We start from the raw sequence: 15,132 nt of genomic DNA, 5'->3' as shown, positions 1-15,132 counted from the left end.
CATGCCACGCTGTCTTTAATAAGCAACTGCACCCCTGCCTGCTCCCTCTGCAGACAAAGCAAAGGTTGGCCAGGCAAAGAAGAGACTGAGCACGCCTGACACGGAGCCCATGCTTCCGGCTTCAGCACCTTCGACAATCAAAATAAACCTCTCTCGGCCTGTTTCCTCATTTGGATAAAGGAGATAGGGGTGGATTCAATGAGATGACAGCACTTTCCCACCACCCAGCACCTGGGAGGGACTCATCCAGATCACACAAACTGACCCAGTTTGTCTTTTCGTTCTTGTTGATGTTTTACATTCTATTATGGGACATTTTAAACTCCTTCAGAAGAATAACCAAAGGAACCCTGTGGACAGGGATGGTAATCTTGTGTCACTTTTGACCCACTCCCTGCCCCCCTCCAATACTAAACTGAAACACATCAAAGACATCCTCTCCACCAATTTGTCTTCCAGCTTCCCCAGAAATGCCAAATGTTTGGATACTTAGGTCATGTTCTGTGAAGTCTCTCTACATATCCTGTCAGAACCTTGATGCATCTTTGTGTGGATGAGCACAGTGACTGCCTAGATGATATTTAAATCCCGCATGAAAAGAAACTCTGTCAGTTTACAGGGCACCACTACACTGGGCTTCCACCATGGCCCAAGGGACATGAGGAGAAACACCCATTTCTCCACCTCTGCTCCTCCGTGGGCAGTGGAACTTGTGTGTGGTTGGTTGGGAGCAGTTTTAAAGACCGCCAACACGGTGAGTATTTGAGCAAAGGAGGAAATGTTTTCTAGAAGAGCTGGCCCTATGCATTTCACCTGCAGCTAAGGGTACAGCCCCAGAGCCCAGGCCTGTGAACAAGGGCTTAGCACGTGGGCTGCCAAAGCAAAGGGCTGTGGCCCCGGGAGAAACGGGCCCTGGGAGCTGAGGTGATGTCAGGGGAACCTCTGCCCACTTGCTTCCAGGTCCAGGGAAATGTCTTTTGTTTTGTTTTTTTTAACACCAAAAGTTATTTACTTATTTACTTTTTCAGTTTTACCACCAAGGAGTAATCTCTCTTAAGCATTTATGTCCTTTTATCCCCTCACATATCTGAACTATTTTTTTTTATTGAGGTGTAGTTGATTTACAATGTAGGGTTAATTTCTGCTGTACAGCAAAGTGATTCAGTTATACATACATATATATATATATATATATATATATATATATATATACATACATACCTTTTTATATTCTTTTCCATTATGGTTTATCACAGGATATTGAATATATTTCCCTGTGCTGTACAGTAGGACCCTGTTGCTTATCCATCCTATATATAAGAGCTTACATCTGCTAATCCCAACCTCCCACTCCATCCCCCCCAACCTCCTCCCCCTTGGCAACCATAGGTCTGTTCTCTATGTGCATGAGTGTGTTTCTGTTTCAGAGATAGGTTCATTTGTGCCATATTTTAGATTCTGCATATAAGTGATATCATACAGTATTTGTCTTTCTCTTTCTGACTTACTTCACTTAGTATGATAACCTCTAGTTGCATCCATGATGCTGCAAATGGCATTATTTCATTCTTTTTTATGGCTGAGTAGTGTCCCATTGTATATATGTACCACATCGTCTTTATCCGTTCATCTGTCGATGGACATTTAGGTTGTTTCCATGTCCTGGCTATTGTGAATAGTGCTGCTATGAACATAGGGGTATGCGTATCTTTTTGAATTAGAGTTTCGTCTGGATAAATGCCCAGGAGTGGGGTTGCTGGATCATACGGTAACTCTATTTTTAGTCCTCTGAGGACCCTCCATACTGTTTTCCATAATGGCTGCACCAACTTACATTCCCACCTTCTGAATGTGACCGAAAAGTGCTCCTGGGATGCATGGGACCAGGCCTCCGCTGTTAGCGTGTGTGGCAGCTGATGGCATGGCTGTCACCCCGCCCCTCACTGTTCCTTCCCCCACTCCAGAGAAGGCCCATTTCCTGGCAGCCTCTGTAAGATGAGGGGTCCTCACGGGTCTCCACTGGGCGCCTCATTATCAGAGCACCTTCTTCAGCTGGAGAGGAAATGGTCAGGGCCCCCAGTGCTCTCCGGTGCCATTGCTGTCCTGGGACCCCCACGGAACATGGAGCATTCGTCTCTTGAAAGCTGCATTCCAGCAGCAGCATATAAATGAAGGCTTGGAGCTGTCCTCATTGTTCTGTGTGCCTCGAGCAGTATTTTAGCTGTCAGATCACTAAGTACTAACTCGGTCTGGTTAAGGGGTGTAATCTAGGCCTCATGCACACTCTTCCCCAGCACTTTCCCTGTTGCTAAATGGACAGCATGGTTTATCAAGGCTTCCTTTGCCTTATTCATGGAGTGTAAATATTCCTGAGAGCAGGGCTGGTGAAAGCCGCTGAGTGCTACCCCAGTTGGAACAAGGGAGAGTGGAAATCGGGGACGCAGAACAGGATGCTGGCCTGCTGCCCTGGCTGACCATTAACTTTAACCAGAGCTGGTGTCCTCAGTTGACCTGCAACAGCAACGCCTTCCCGACCCCCAAAGGCCACCTACGCCACCAGCTGCCCGAGCCACAGCACTTCCCTGTGACATCCGTTCTCTGGCAGAGGCTCATCAGGCACTACAGCTGGAACATCATTTCTCCAGCCCCACCCTCCCAACCCACACCCTGGGCAGAGCAGAGCCTCCCCTCCTGCTGTGATGTCACCTTGCATGGCTCTCAATCACCACCTGCACCAGGCTTCGCTACAATTGTTTCTTGCTGTGTTTCTCTTTTAGTCTGGTCTTCATTTTGAGCTCCTAGAGCTTAGTGAACTCTTGACCTCTTTTCAGAATATGCTTTGAAATGCATAAAGTAAAATACAGGATTAGAAGGGAAACCTATTATACTGAAATCCGGTTATCAAAATATCTCAAAATGTGATCCATTTGCTTCATTAGTTACCCACTGAGTAGCACACTCTAGCAGCAAGCCTGAAGTCGTGACAAAGCTGCCCAGTATTTTGAGATGTGACGTGAAAATATCTGTGATTTCTGCTGGGCGCAGGTTGCACATTTAGCTAACATGGCTGCATTCTGTTGCCTGCATTGATATTTGAATACAATTGGTTAATGTCAGTTAGAGATTAGTGGGGTGGGGAGGCAATGTAGTTCTTTTTTTCCCGTGGATTCCAGCCGTATGGACCCTCCAAAGTCTATCCAGATTAAGAATTACCATTTTAAAGGGAAGGGATTTTGGATCCCCTGCATCTAGCACAATGCTTGTATAAAATTGCCCTCAAACATGTTTATTGCATTAATGAAGGAGACAGGACTCTTGGTTGCAAGTGACACAAGTTCAGCTCAAACTCTAGGCTCACTTACATTTAAAGATACTGCAGGTACAGCTAGATCCAGGGGCTGAAATACCATTGGTGGCCTTCGTCCTTTCACTGACTCCTTTCCTTCTTCTCTCTGATTGACTCTGGTTCTGCTTGGGTATTGGTTTCACTCTCCTGCCACAAGGCCACTGGCAGCCTCAGTTCAAAATGATGACAAAGATTCTTTCTCACCAGACTACACGTCCCATGGAAGGACTTTGGTTGGCTTTGTTGGGTCTCCTGCCCATCCCTATTCACTATCTGGACCTGGGTGGTGGTCAGCCGAGTATATACATATGCCAAAATTCATTGAGTTCTGCCCTGAGGACTTCTGTACTTTTATGTTCATAAGTTATACTTCAATCAAAAATACAAAATACGAAAAAGGAAGGGAAGTGTTATGTAGTTAAAAATGGTTGTGCACTCAGCTCTTGCTAGAGGGTTGGGCGAGCGTCCCACCCCCACTGGAGCATTCCTGATGGGCAGAGGCACCGGCAGGTGGAGTTGTGTTCCTGACACCCCAGGGCTCGGGCTTCCCAATACAAACATGCAGGCAGGGTATGCTGGCCTCATTTGTCAGACAGGAAACCGGGTCAGGTCAGTTTTGTTCGTTCTTCACTGGTTATGTCCTTCTAAGGCAGGATTTGGACCCTGGTGTTGAGACTTCCTGATGGTGCCTGTCTACACACAGATGTGTCAGAAGGTTTTGTGTGAAACCAGGCACTGATCAGACCACGTGATGGGTAAGCTGCCTGCCCCGAGAACTGCAGGCAGCCCCTCAATCTCATGCCCACCTTGACTACCCTGGGGACAGGGAACTCTGTGATCCAGACTACCCTCTGATTAATCAGGGATTTAGAAGGTACAAAGAATTAGTCTACGAAGAGAAAAGTCGAGGACTTCATTGCCATTGTTCTCTCCCCGTGGTTTCTCTGTCTACGACTGTTTACTTAGTCCTTCTGGAGATTGACAGCATTCCTATCACAGCATCTCCAAGCTTCACTTTCATCGTATCTGTTGGAGGCACTCACTGAATGCTGAGCATACTGTGTTGTTTATTTCCCCAGCAGGTTAGAGGAAATAGTCCACTCTGAATGAAAATACCACATGCCCACAAATGACAATAACCTACCTGTTATGATCCAGTTTTGAAAGATTATATGAAGAAGGTGAACTGAAAGATCCTTCTCTAAGAACTCTGGAATTGCTAGCAGAAATCAAAAGAATTTTCATTTTTATTACAGACATAAAAACTGTTTTCAAATCAGGCCGTTTTCTAAGCATTATGAGAGCATCAAACCCTCCACCGTCCTGGCCCCCGCCATCCGGCTGTCCACATGCTCCCCTCCAGAGACAGGACAGCCCTCCCCAATGCCAGCATTTCATGCCTGCTTGCAAAGTGCTCAGTGGTGTTTTATTTGACAGAAACAAAATCATCTTGAAAGAGAGTATGTTTGCAAAGATTTGAGTTTTAACCAAAATCAAGGCGAAATTCTCTATTGTTGAGGCAAACTGCAAGAGTAAATGAGACATTTAGAAGGAGATGCTAGTGAAACCTAGTTTCAACAGAAAGCCCTCTACAGTGTAGAACTGCATCATTTATGCTTTAAAGTTATTATGCAAACATCTCAAAAGGAGTCAAATTAAATAGAAGTAAACAAAATAAGAGATGACAACCCTCCTTTTCCCCCATTTTGTAGCACGATCATTTTAGCATTTTGGTGCTTTTTCTTTCAGGCCTTGTTCCCCCTCAAACAAACATGTAAATATGCACATATTCTTTTAAAAGTTCTGGTATGAATTTATCTCTCTTGCTTTCTGTTATTTATTTGTAAATGGGACTGTACAATTAAATTTCATTCTGCAATTCACTCATGGACACCCTTCAATGTGCACACATACAGCCCTACTTCATCCTTTTAAAACTCATTGTAAACCGCTATCAAAGTAACACATGGACAGGGTAAAAACAGTTTAATCCAACCACATAGAAGTACATTTTAAAGAAAATTCTCACCCTGCCTCCTATTTCAAGCCCCAGAGAAACCATTTTTGGATTCTCTTAATTACCTCTGTAAACTCTAACGGAAGGTGCTACGTTTCTGTTTCCTGATTTATCAGTGTTAGACGGTAGCTAATGGCTTCTTGGGATGAGAGATGACTTTGCACCCACTTACCCCCATGTCTCTTCTTGCCCCCTAAATTTAAAAAATATGTGTGCTATTTAAGGTCTTCTATCAGTTTTCTGTTTATTGTCAAATGCTGGGCTTGAGTGTTTATTTTTCTCACTCATTTTAAGCTGTTTCATTTGATTGAAATAAGAAATAAATGCCCATCCCACTCCTCCCACTATTCCACCTTCTCTTTTCCCCATCCACTTGTCATGGGGTTATTTTTTACATTTTGAATTTTCTGTATTGGGATCTATATAGGTTGATTGAAAAAACAGAATAACCAGAAGAAACATGTATCACAAGTCTGTAGCTGTTATTCCCCGAAGAATGAGTGACGGACAGAACCATTCCGGGGAGGGAAATGTCCTGGGCCACTGGCTTGACCTCGAAGGGACATGTCCCCGAGGCCAGGAGGCGCAGACCCTGTCCTTGCCCTTTACTTGTTCCTCCAATTCATGCCACTGTTCAGCTTGCTGTTTTCTCAGAATTTCTGATGCTTTTTCCTTCTGAGCACATGCCTCCAGCATAACAGAGATTTTCTGTTCCAGTAGATGCTGCTCATTTCTTGTGACCCCGTTTCTTCCCGGAGATGTGCTTCTCAGAGCCGGCTGCCGTCTGTCCCAATCTTGGCATGAAGCAGGCCCGGGTCCTCCTGTCGCTGGTCCAGACTGCCTCTCCCCCAGATTGGCTCCCCTATTCAGTTGGCCCACATCTTGCTTTCTTAGCTGGCTCCTTCCTTTTGCTGGAGCATCCCCCTACCCACCAGTGGCCTTAGTGAGATGCGTGGTCAGAGCAGAATTCTAGGTTGGACATTTGAAAGGCCTTGCTTTCTTCTATGGCAGCTCCTGGTACCATGGATGATGGCCATCCTGATTCTCAGAACTCTGTCGTGGCCTTTTTCTCTCTGGAACTGGATGCAATCTGCTCTCTGTCCCTGGTTCTCTGAAATTTCATGACATGCCTAGATGTGGGTGTTTTTCATGTTTTGTCACTCTGGAAAAACTCTATGAATTAATTCTTAACTAATTTCCTTTCCTCTGATTTTCCTCTTTCTATAACTCCCATTATTCAGATATTAATCTTCATGAGTTGATTCTCTAATTTTCTTAACTTCTTCCTTCTACTTTCCATCCTTCTGCTTTTTGTTTTACTTTTAGATTCCCTCCACTTTTTCTTCAAACCCTTCTGTTACCTTTTTCATTTTGGCTATGTGAATTTTAATTTCCAAGAAGTCATTCTTACTGTTGAAGTTTCCTTTTTTTTATAGTATCTTGTTTTTATTTCATGGATACACTATCATCTTTTCTCTGAAAGTCTTAATTTTAGTTTTGGGGGGGGGAACTTTTGAATGCTACGTGATTGTCTCTATTTCCTCCAAGTTCCTTTTCCTACATGTGTTGGTTTGTTTCTTTCTTTCAGCCCAGGGATTCCTGACTGCCCTTTGAGAACTTCACTGCAGAGTACTTGGGCAGGCACCACTCACTTCTCTGGGACCCTGGCTTTCTGTGCCAAGAAATCGTTTCTCTCTGGCTGTTCATTTCCTTGGGAAAGAACCCTCTGATCTCCTGCCTGGACAGGGTGGGGATAAGCCCGCTCCCCGTCCTCAGGCTGGGGCAGAGAAGGGCCGGAGGGTTTTCTTGTCCCCCACAGTAGATTTCTACTTCTGTGACCCTGCCTTCCCCTGTCCCTGGCATCGCAGAGGACAGAAGGTAACAGAATGGGGAGTGGATGTGGGAGTCTCACTGCTTCTTAGATTTTCACCCGATTCTCCAGTTATTGGTCACCTCCACGTTCAGAGGTCTCTGATTCCCGAGACTTTCCTGGGTTCTATGCCAAAACTGTCTTGACCTACTCTCTCTGTTAAGTTGGTACCACTACTCATCCATCCATTTTCAAGGTTCCAAAATTACTGACACCTTTCAACTATTATTACCTCTTCTCCCAGGCTCCTGGTTGCTCATTTCTTCCCGGACACTTTCATATGAAAACTACCAAACAGACAGAGAAGTTTCAAGAACTGGATGGTGAACACATGAATACCTACCACAAATTCCACCACTGACATGTGACCACTCTGTGTCCACACATCCATTCATCTGGGTATCCAGCCATTAATCCGTCTCATTTTGAAACATGCATTTCTAATTGCAGACACCACTACACTTCTCCTAAATATCTAATTATTTCAATAGCAGTTTGTTCCTTTTTATGATTTCAGTAGATTCTCCAACGTCTGAGGAATCTACTTAGAATTTCTGTGACATTCTCTTCCGTTCTTGAGTTATCAGGGTTTCTCCACAGTCAGTAGTTCCTGTCTCTCATTACTGTGGGTTTTCCCAGGTGCCCAGTAATTCTTGGTTGTCTGTTCATCTGTAAGAATGAGGACTGGACTGACTGATTTAGGCGGCTGGCTTGGCCTTTCTCTGCCTTTGAAGGTGCAGGTCTGTTTTACCCACAGAAAGATTCCTGGAGCTAATTGTGTGTGGGAGCATCGTGTGGGTCAAGAGCTGTGGGTGTGGCATGAGTCTGGGACATGGCTCTTAGGCTGGGCTCCACCAGGCTGTGGGATAGGGTGAATTGATGGACAGCTATGGAGTCCCCTTAGCTAAGCTTCCCTACATTGGGCAGGGTTAGCGTGGGCCACACTGTTTGGAAGCAGAAAGTAAATCATGGAGACATCGTATGCTTGAAGGGGAGTGGGGCAGGGCCAACCAGATGCTGGTGTGGCTGCCAGGATGGGGTGGGGGTGGGGAGTGGTCAGGCCTGCAGCTGCTCCAGCATCAGCCAGATCCTCCCTCAGCTTCTCCATCCCCTGGGCTGGGTGCATGATTTGCTCTGAGATGACCCACATTGCTGAGTGTGGCATCTTGGAGACAGAAAGGGCAGCATGTGGATCAATACTGGGATCTGGGTTCCAGCTTGTCTGCACTCTTCCCCTTCACATCCATCTGTCCTTCCCAGGGCCTGCCCCTCCCTGGGCTTCTGAGACAGTGGCCTTCCTCAGACTCTCAGCTTGCACAGCGAAAGGTGAAATCGTGGCACATGTCACCCCCGTGGTTCTGTGTTCCTGACAGAATCCCTACACCTGCCCCCATGTGCATCCCCCCAGCAATTTGATCACCTAGAAAATTTAAACTCATGTTTACAAGGATACTTGTATTTATGTTTTTGGTTTCCATGTGCTCTTTAGGTATAATATGGATGGTCTCATGCCGCATGTGTTTGTAATTAAATAAATTAAATGTACCTAATACTACTTAATGACTCAAGGCATTTGCCTGCCAGGTGAAACTGGGGCTTTGTTTATTTAGCTGCAACCCTCCATCATACTTTCAGAAATCTCAGGCTCCGAGCTCCTACAAGTCCAGAGAAGCATCACCTCCCGTTGCGCCTCACTCATGTGCTTCCACGCTGCACTGGGTGCATCTTTGCTCCTTTCCTCCTCCTCTGGGCTCCGTACAGATTCTGGAGCCACAAACACCCAAACAAAGGATTTTCCTGAGAGTCTGCAAGAGTTCAGTTATGTTACCAGGACAATCACCTAAATGTACAAACCTAGGGAATTCCCTGGCAGTCCAGTGATTAGGTCTATGCGGTCTCACTGCCGAGGGCCCTGGATCAATCCCTGGTCGGGGAACTAAGATCTCACAAGCTGCATGGCCAAAACAAATGTACAAACCTAATAATGACTAATGGCATTGTTTCAACTGAGCACATGTGTGGGCCATGCACTGGGATGAACTCCATATTCGAATATATAAATTTTACCATGACATATTTCAAGCATACAGAAAGCACTGAAAAAGAACACAGAAAATACCCACCTGAAGGACAAAAAGGCTACCAATATGGAGACGCCCCCTTCTGTACCCCCTTCAGCTATGTACCCGGAGGCACACTGTGCATCCTTTGGTGACTTTTAAACTTTAGAGAAACAGTTAATGTGTTGAGCTCAGGGATTCTTTGAGAACCTTAGAAGATACCAGGTGTGAAATGTTGCACGTTAGCACACAGTCTTCTAGAAAGACAGTGAGCCTTTGCAATAGTTCTTTTCTATTTCAGAATTCATTTCCCTGCCCTCTCAGAGGTTTCTCCCCCGTTCCATGCTTAAGCCTTTTCTGACTTACAGTGAACTCATTGTTTAAACCTAGTCTTCTCTGGCTGTATGTGGCTTCTCTAATTATTGTTCATCAAATTCTATTTCCCCGCATCATGTCAAAATCAGATGGTGATTTCTTCCATCTGTTACCACAATCTGTTCAAACTGTCACATTCCAAGAGTTTTCTGAAATGAATTTGCTACCGCCAGACATTATGGACTGGGTTTCGGTATACAACACTGTATTGGGGTTCTTGGTATATAATGTCGAGTTCAGAAAAATTGCTATTTCCTCCAATGCCTGTAGTGAGTAACATGAAAGTGGTGAGTGAGACTCAAGCAGGATTAAATTCCAGGATCCTCAAAATATTCTTCCCCTCTAATACAATAATATTTAATAAAGAACCTTCCCATCTGTAGCCTTTTCCTCTTCAACCACAAATATTCTTAGTTCAGACAGAACACTGAAGTACTTATATTACCTTTCACAGGCTATAAATGCCACACACCTGGATTTGAAGGAAGAATCCCTGTTCTTGGATGTATTTCATGAGAAATGGGCAGTGAGTGGGCTCATTCCAGTGTGGAGCTACTCCTATGAGGCAGAAAACTGTTTTCCTTTCTCATTAAGTAAAGTGGTTTGCAAAGCCGCCCTGTGGATGTGTTAATGGACTTAGGGCTGAGAGGGCCAGAGTCACAACGATTTTTAGTACGGATGCGGAAAGCAGCATCTCTGTTCATTGTACAGATTAGGAGCGAAGCAAAAGTTTGCTCTGGAACAAATCCAGTGCAGAGAGGAGGAAGCAATCAGTCTAAATGTATTTTCCAGGAGAGATGTAGGGCTCAGGTACCTGCCCCACCCCTAGGATGCCCATTCTGCTTTAGAGAGCAGTCCCTGTTTGTCCCCACCCCCAAATAGTCCTGGAAGCCAAGAGGATCCCCACGATGGGACCACATGCAGTGTTGTTCCCCTTTATAAATGTCAACTTGTAGTGATGTATTCTTCGTTCAGAGCAGAAAATATTCATCCTGTGGTCTGTGAAAAGCACACTTTTGGGGCATAGATGTTTTACATGTTTATATTCATTGCACAATTACCAACTCTTGCTTTCATTTAATTGTGTGAAACTGCAGCTAGCCCGAGTTGGAATCAGGTTCCCTCTTTTCTTCCTGCCCTGCCCCATTTTTATATCCAAGGGAACGTCCTGTTTGTGAAATGAGGGAATGAATGGCAATCCCACCAGGTGCTGCCTTTCAGAGGGTTTGCTGCTCCTGCTACGTGTGACTTGCTTCTTCTCGCTCCTGAAGCAAGATTCCCTTCACTGGAACATTCTTCCTTGTCCTCCTTTCATCAGTGCTGAGAAAGACTGGGCCTGCTGGGGGCCATTCTGCCCAGATAGCCTGAGCCCAGGGGCCCAGGGAATGACCCTCCGTCTCACTGAGGACTCCAGCTTCTCAGGAGTGAGCTTTAGGGAGGCAAGAAGGCCTCCTCCCTGGGATGGTGCCAGCACCCACCATGAGGAGCTCATGTCCTCAGGGCTAAGAGCCTGTGTGCTGGAATCTTACCACCTCTCTCTGACAGCAGGTTTCATCCAGGTCTGAGAAGGCTCTGGGATGATGGGCATCCTAGGAGCACCAGGAGAAGGGAGAGTGCTGGCCAGAGATGCGGGGAACCATCTCTTTACAACCTTTTTGCATTTTTGGCATCTTTCCTCTCACTTGTGGAACGAGAGGAAGAAAGTGGGCTCTGCAGGGGATTTCATCTTCAATGTGAATTCATCCCATGCTACCTGTATTTTCATTTATCCTGGTTGAATTCCTTGGGGGTGGGGGGTGGGGCGGGGGGGGGTTGTTGTTCACAGGTGAAGTGAGTGCTTCCTTTCTTAAGAATCTGCCAGATGCTTTCCAGGGCGGCCAGACCACTTTCACATCAATACACGGTTTCCGTTGCCCCCCCCTGGCCAGTGCTCATGCTGTCAGCTGCTCCAGTTTCAACCATTCTGGGGGGTGAAGCCTAATGGGATACTCCCAGCATTTCCCAAACACATTTGGCTACAGGAGATCTCATAATTCCAGCGGAGGAACCATGCCAGCCTGGGAAACCCTGCTGAAGGGTGGAGCTGAATCTGAGATGCTCTGGTACAGGGTTCTGATCAAGACTTGCCAGAAGTCTTGTGTGCAGGCTGCTGCCCCTGTTTGAGGGAAGTCCCAGAGAGGCTGATCCTTCCCATGGGCAGGAGTGTCTGCATACAGGGACTGCCACCATGAGGGTTGTTCTCTGCCGGCCTCGGGGCATGGGCTGCAGGCAGGTCGCTGTAGTCACAGCCCATCCTCCCCTTGTTGGGGGATTGCCCCCAAGGAAAGGGCTTGGCTGCATAGCAAATCACCTAAGCTTCCCCACCTGGCCTGGACCCAAGGCATATCCGACCCAGAGAGAATCTCCCCCATCCTCACCCATGTCCGCCCATGACTTGGCCATCAAACGCTTCTCCAGTAGCGTCTCCAGCAGATCTTCCCAAAGTTGAGAATCATCTCAGATGGAAGAATAACTTGTTGTAAAGCCCTGTCTAGCCCGTTGGAGAGACAGACACTTCCCCTCACACCCTCCCCTGGGCCTTAGCTGTGTCACTGGAAGGCCGAAGCATCTTTAGGAAGAAAACTAAGGGCTGGCTGGCTGCTGAGAACCTACCTCCCAGGCCCTCAGAGGGAGCCGTCACTCCAAGCCCATGACCCCCAGGCTCCCATGCAGCTCAGCCCCACCCCCAAGAACCTGATCTCTGCACCATCATCGGTGGCTTTTGGATGTCACTGTGCATGACTGTGCAAACCGGGGCTTCTCTTTGTCAGCTTGCTCACAGGTTTAGCCTCAAAGACACCATCCATCATGGGCAATTTTGAAACTCTGGAGATTAGAAGGATGGATGCACTTTCTCTGTGGAGATGCCAGCCCTCGGGAGTTGGCATTGATGACTGTCTAATTGTGGACACGTCTTCCTTCCCTTGACAGCACTAAAATGCTGCCTGTTCCTGACCAGATGGTGATGGATCTTTGATCTCTGTGGTGACAAAATGTTGGCCTCTTGAAAGAGACTGTGAGTCTCAGATGGAGGATACCACAAAGGAAAACAGTGACCACATGGAAAAAGACTCTGGCACATCTGTCCCCAGGGGGAGGTGTGGCTGTACCTCAAACTGGCCGTACACAACGTTAGGCTTGGATGGCATGACCTGGGCATGGAGTGAACCCTTTCGTGGAGAAATCACCTCCTTTTTGTGCTTTGTTGAGTCTCAGTGAAGCTTAACCCAAGTTCCATCTGGGTGGGGGGGAGGGGAGGGGTCCCCAAGATCATCAGATGTTCAGAAATAATTGAATCCACTTGGGGGTGAAAACTGGTCTTGGGCTCCGTTTCGGAAGCAATTGGTCTTCTCGGAAACATTGAACTCAGGGGAGCAGGGAAGCAGGGAAGCGTGGTGCTGAACAGGAAATTGGAAAGGGATGGATTTTATCCCCTTTGCCAGAACTAGGTCATCTTGGCTCTGTGGCCTGCGCTGGCCTGGAAGAAAATTATTTTCTATGTCCTGCCTCTAGAAGATCCCTGTCTTCTGGGTGTGAATCTCATTTCTTCACCAGCGGATGGTCACAGCTCCAGTCCTCATGCACCCATATGCTTCCGAGGAGAGCTCCCTGGACTGTGTGAGAAGGGGGAGGAAGTTTTCAGACCAACTGGGAGGGACTCTTGCCCTGGAAGCAGGGGATGTGATGGAACAGATGGCCCTAGACCTGGGGAAATACCTTTCCCAAAGCAGGGACGTCATATATGAGGTCTAAAATGGGACAGAGAGGATGGGATTGGCAGGAGGGTAAAAACAGAATACTAGGTTATTTTCTGTGTAAAATATAAGACAAATCCTGCTATTCAAGCCTGCACTGAGTGAAGAGCCTGCATAATAAGGGGTGAGGCATATCTGGCCTGCCTCAATCCCTGTGCTGGGATTTGCACAATTACCTTTAGTGATTCCACATATGGACAGGGAAATCCTCAGGGGGGGCTACAAGTGGGCCAGACTTGAGTTCAAAAGTGTCCTCAATGGATTATCATACCACACCACAACACGTGGGGACATAGGCCTCCGTGCCTTCTGCGTATTTTAACTGAGCACCGACCGTGCTCCTGGCTGGGAGGACAAGGCTGAACAAGCAGACAAGATCCCTGTCCTACCTCTTCCTCCCCACGAAAAAATGATAGGGGAGAAAACTAGAAGTGAACAGATGCAAGCAAGAGAATGTAGTGATGCCATGCTTCAGTATGGAAATAAACCAGGAAGGAGACAGAGAATAATAGACTGGGATCTATCCAGGGATGGCCTTTCTGGGCAGGTAACACTAACACAGAAACTCGAGGATGGGAGGTGTCTGCCATGCAGGGCAGTTTGAAGACATAGCACCAAGTTGTTGGCAGGCCTCCCGTCATGGAGGGTGGGTGTCTCTGTCCCCTCCCCTTGGATCCGGGCAGGTTCCTGCCTGCTTTAATGGATAGAGATTGGCTGTAGTGGTGCTCTGTGACTTCCCAGGCTAGTCATAAAAAGCCAAGCGTTCATTCCACTTTTGTGGAAGCCCTCATTCTTGGGCTCCGAGCTCCCAAATAAGAAGTCAGGGCCCTCTGAGGTGTCCATGCTCTGGAGACCCAAGCCACAGGGAGAGGCCACATGGAGGAGCTTGGCTCAGCAGCCCTGCTGAGTGCCCAGCTGGCAGCCAGCATCAACAGCCAGCCAGGTGGATGAGTCATGGGGACATCTGGCCCAGTCGAACCTGCAGATGACTCCAGCCCCAGCTGACATCTTCCTATAACCTCAGGAAACACCCCATCTGATACTTAACAGCTGAGTCCTCCCAAATTCCTGACCCAGGAAATTGTGAAATACAGTAGACAAACTGGTATTGTTTTAAACTAGATTGGGTAGTTTGTTATGCATACGCAAGGTTGTTGCACATGCCTGGGGCTGCGTGCATGCTCAGAAATGACCTGAGAGGCCCTCAGCTCTCACCTATGGCTGACTCTGAGGCCCTGTGCCAGCAGGACGTGAAGGCTAAGGCAAAGTTGTAAGTTGCCCAGCTGAGTGTTGAAGGCTGGCCCTCAAGTGTGTAGCCCCTTGGCAAAGACTGGGGGGCTTATTGATTCTCGGTGTTTAAAGAAATCTCTGTCCCGTCATCAGCTGACTAAGAGAAACTAATGGAACAGAGGCTTTGTGGCCACATATGACAAAGAATACAGTTTTTACAGAAAATTCAGAAAAGTCACCAAACAAATGGCAACATGAACCCTAGGGAGGGGAGGAGAATCAGAGTTCCAGAGTTGCCACGTTAGATTATTTAAAATGCATTTTCAACAGCAACAACTACAACAACAACAAAACAGGAAGCATGCAAAGAAACAAGAAAAGAAGGCTCATACACAAGGCCAACAAAAGAAATTATTCATTAGGAAGCCCAGACATTGAAT

Source organism: Delphinapterus leucas, chromosome 6, assembly GCF_059928025.1.
Source record: "Delphinapterus leucas isolate spDelLeu-1000000601 "Yukka" chromosome 6, BTC_Dleu_Yukka2, whole genome shotgun sequence".
NCBI classification, from domain to species: domain Eukaryota; kingdom Metazoa; phylum Chordata; class Mammalia; order Artiodactyla; family Monodontidae; genus Delphinapterus; species Delphinapterus leucas.
Note: the sequence above shows the minus strand (reverse complement) of the source record.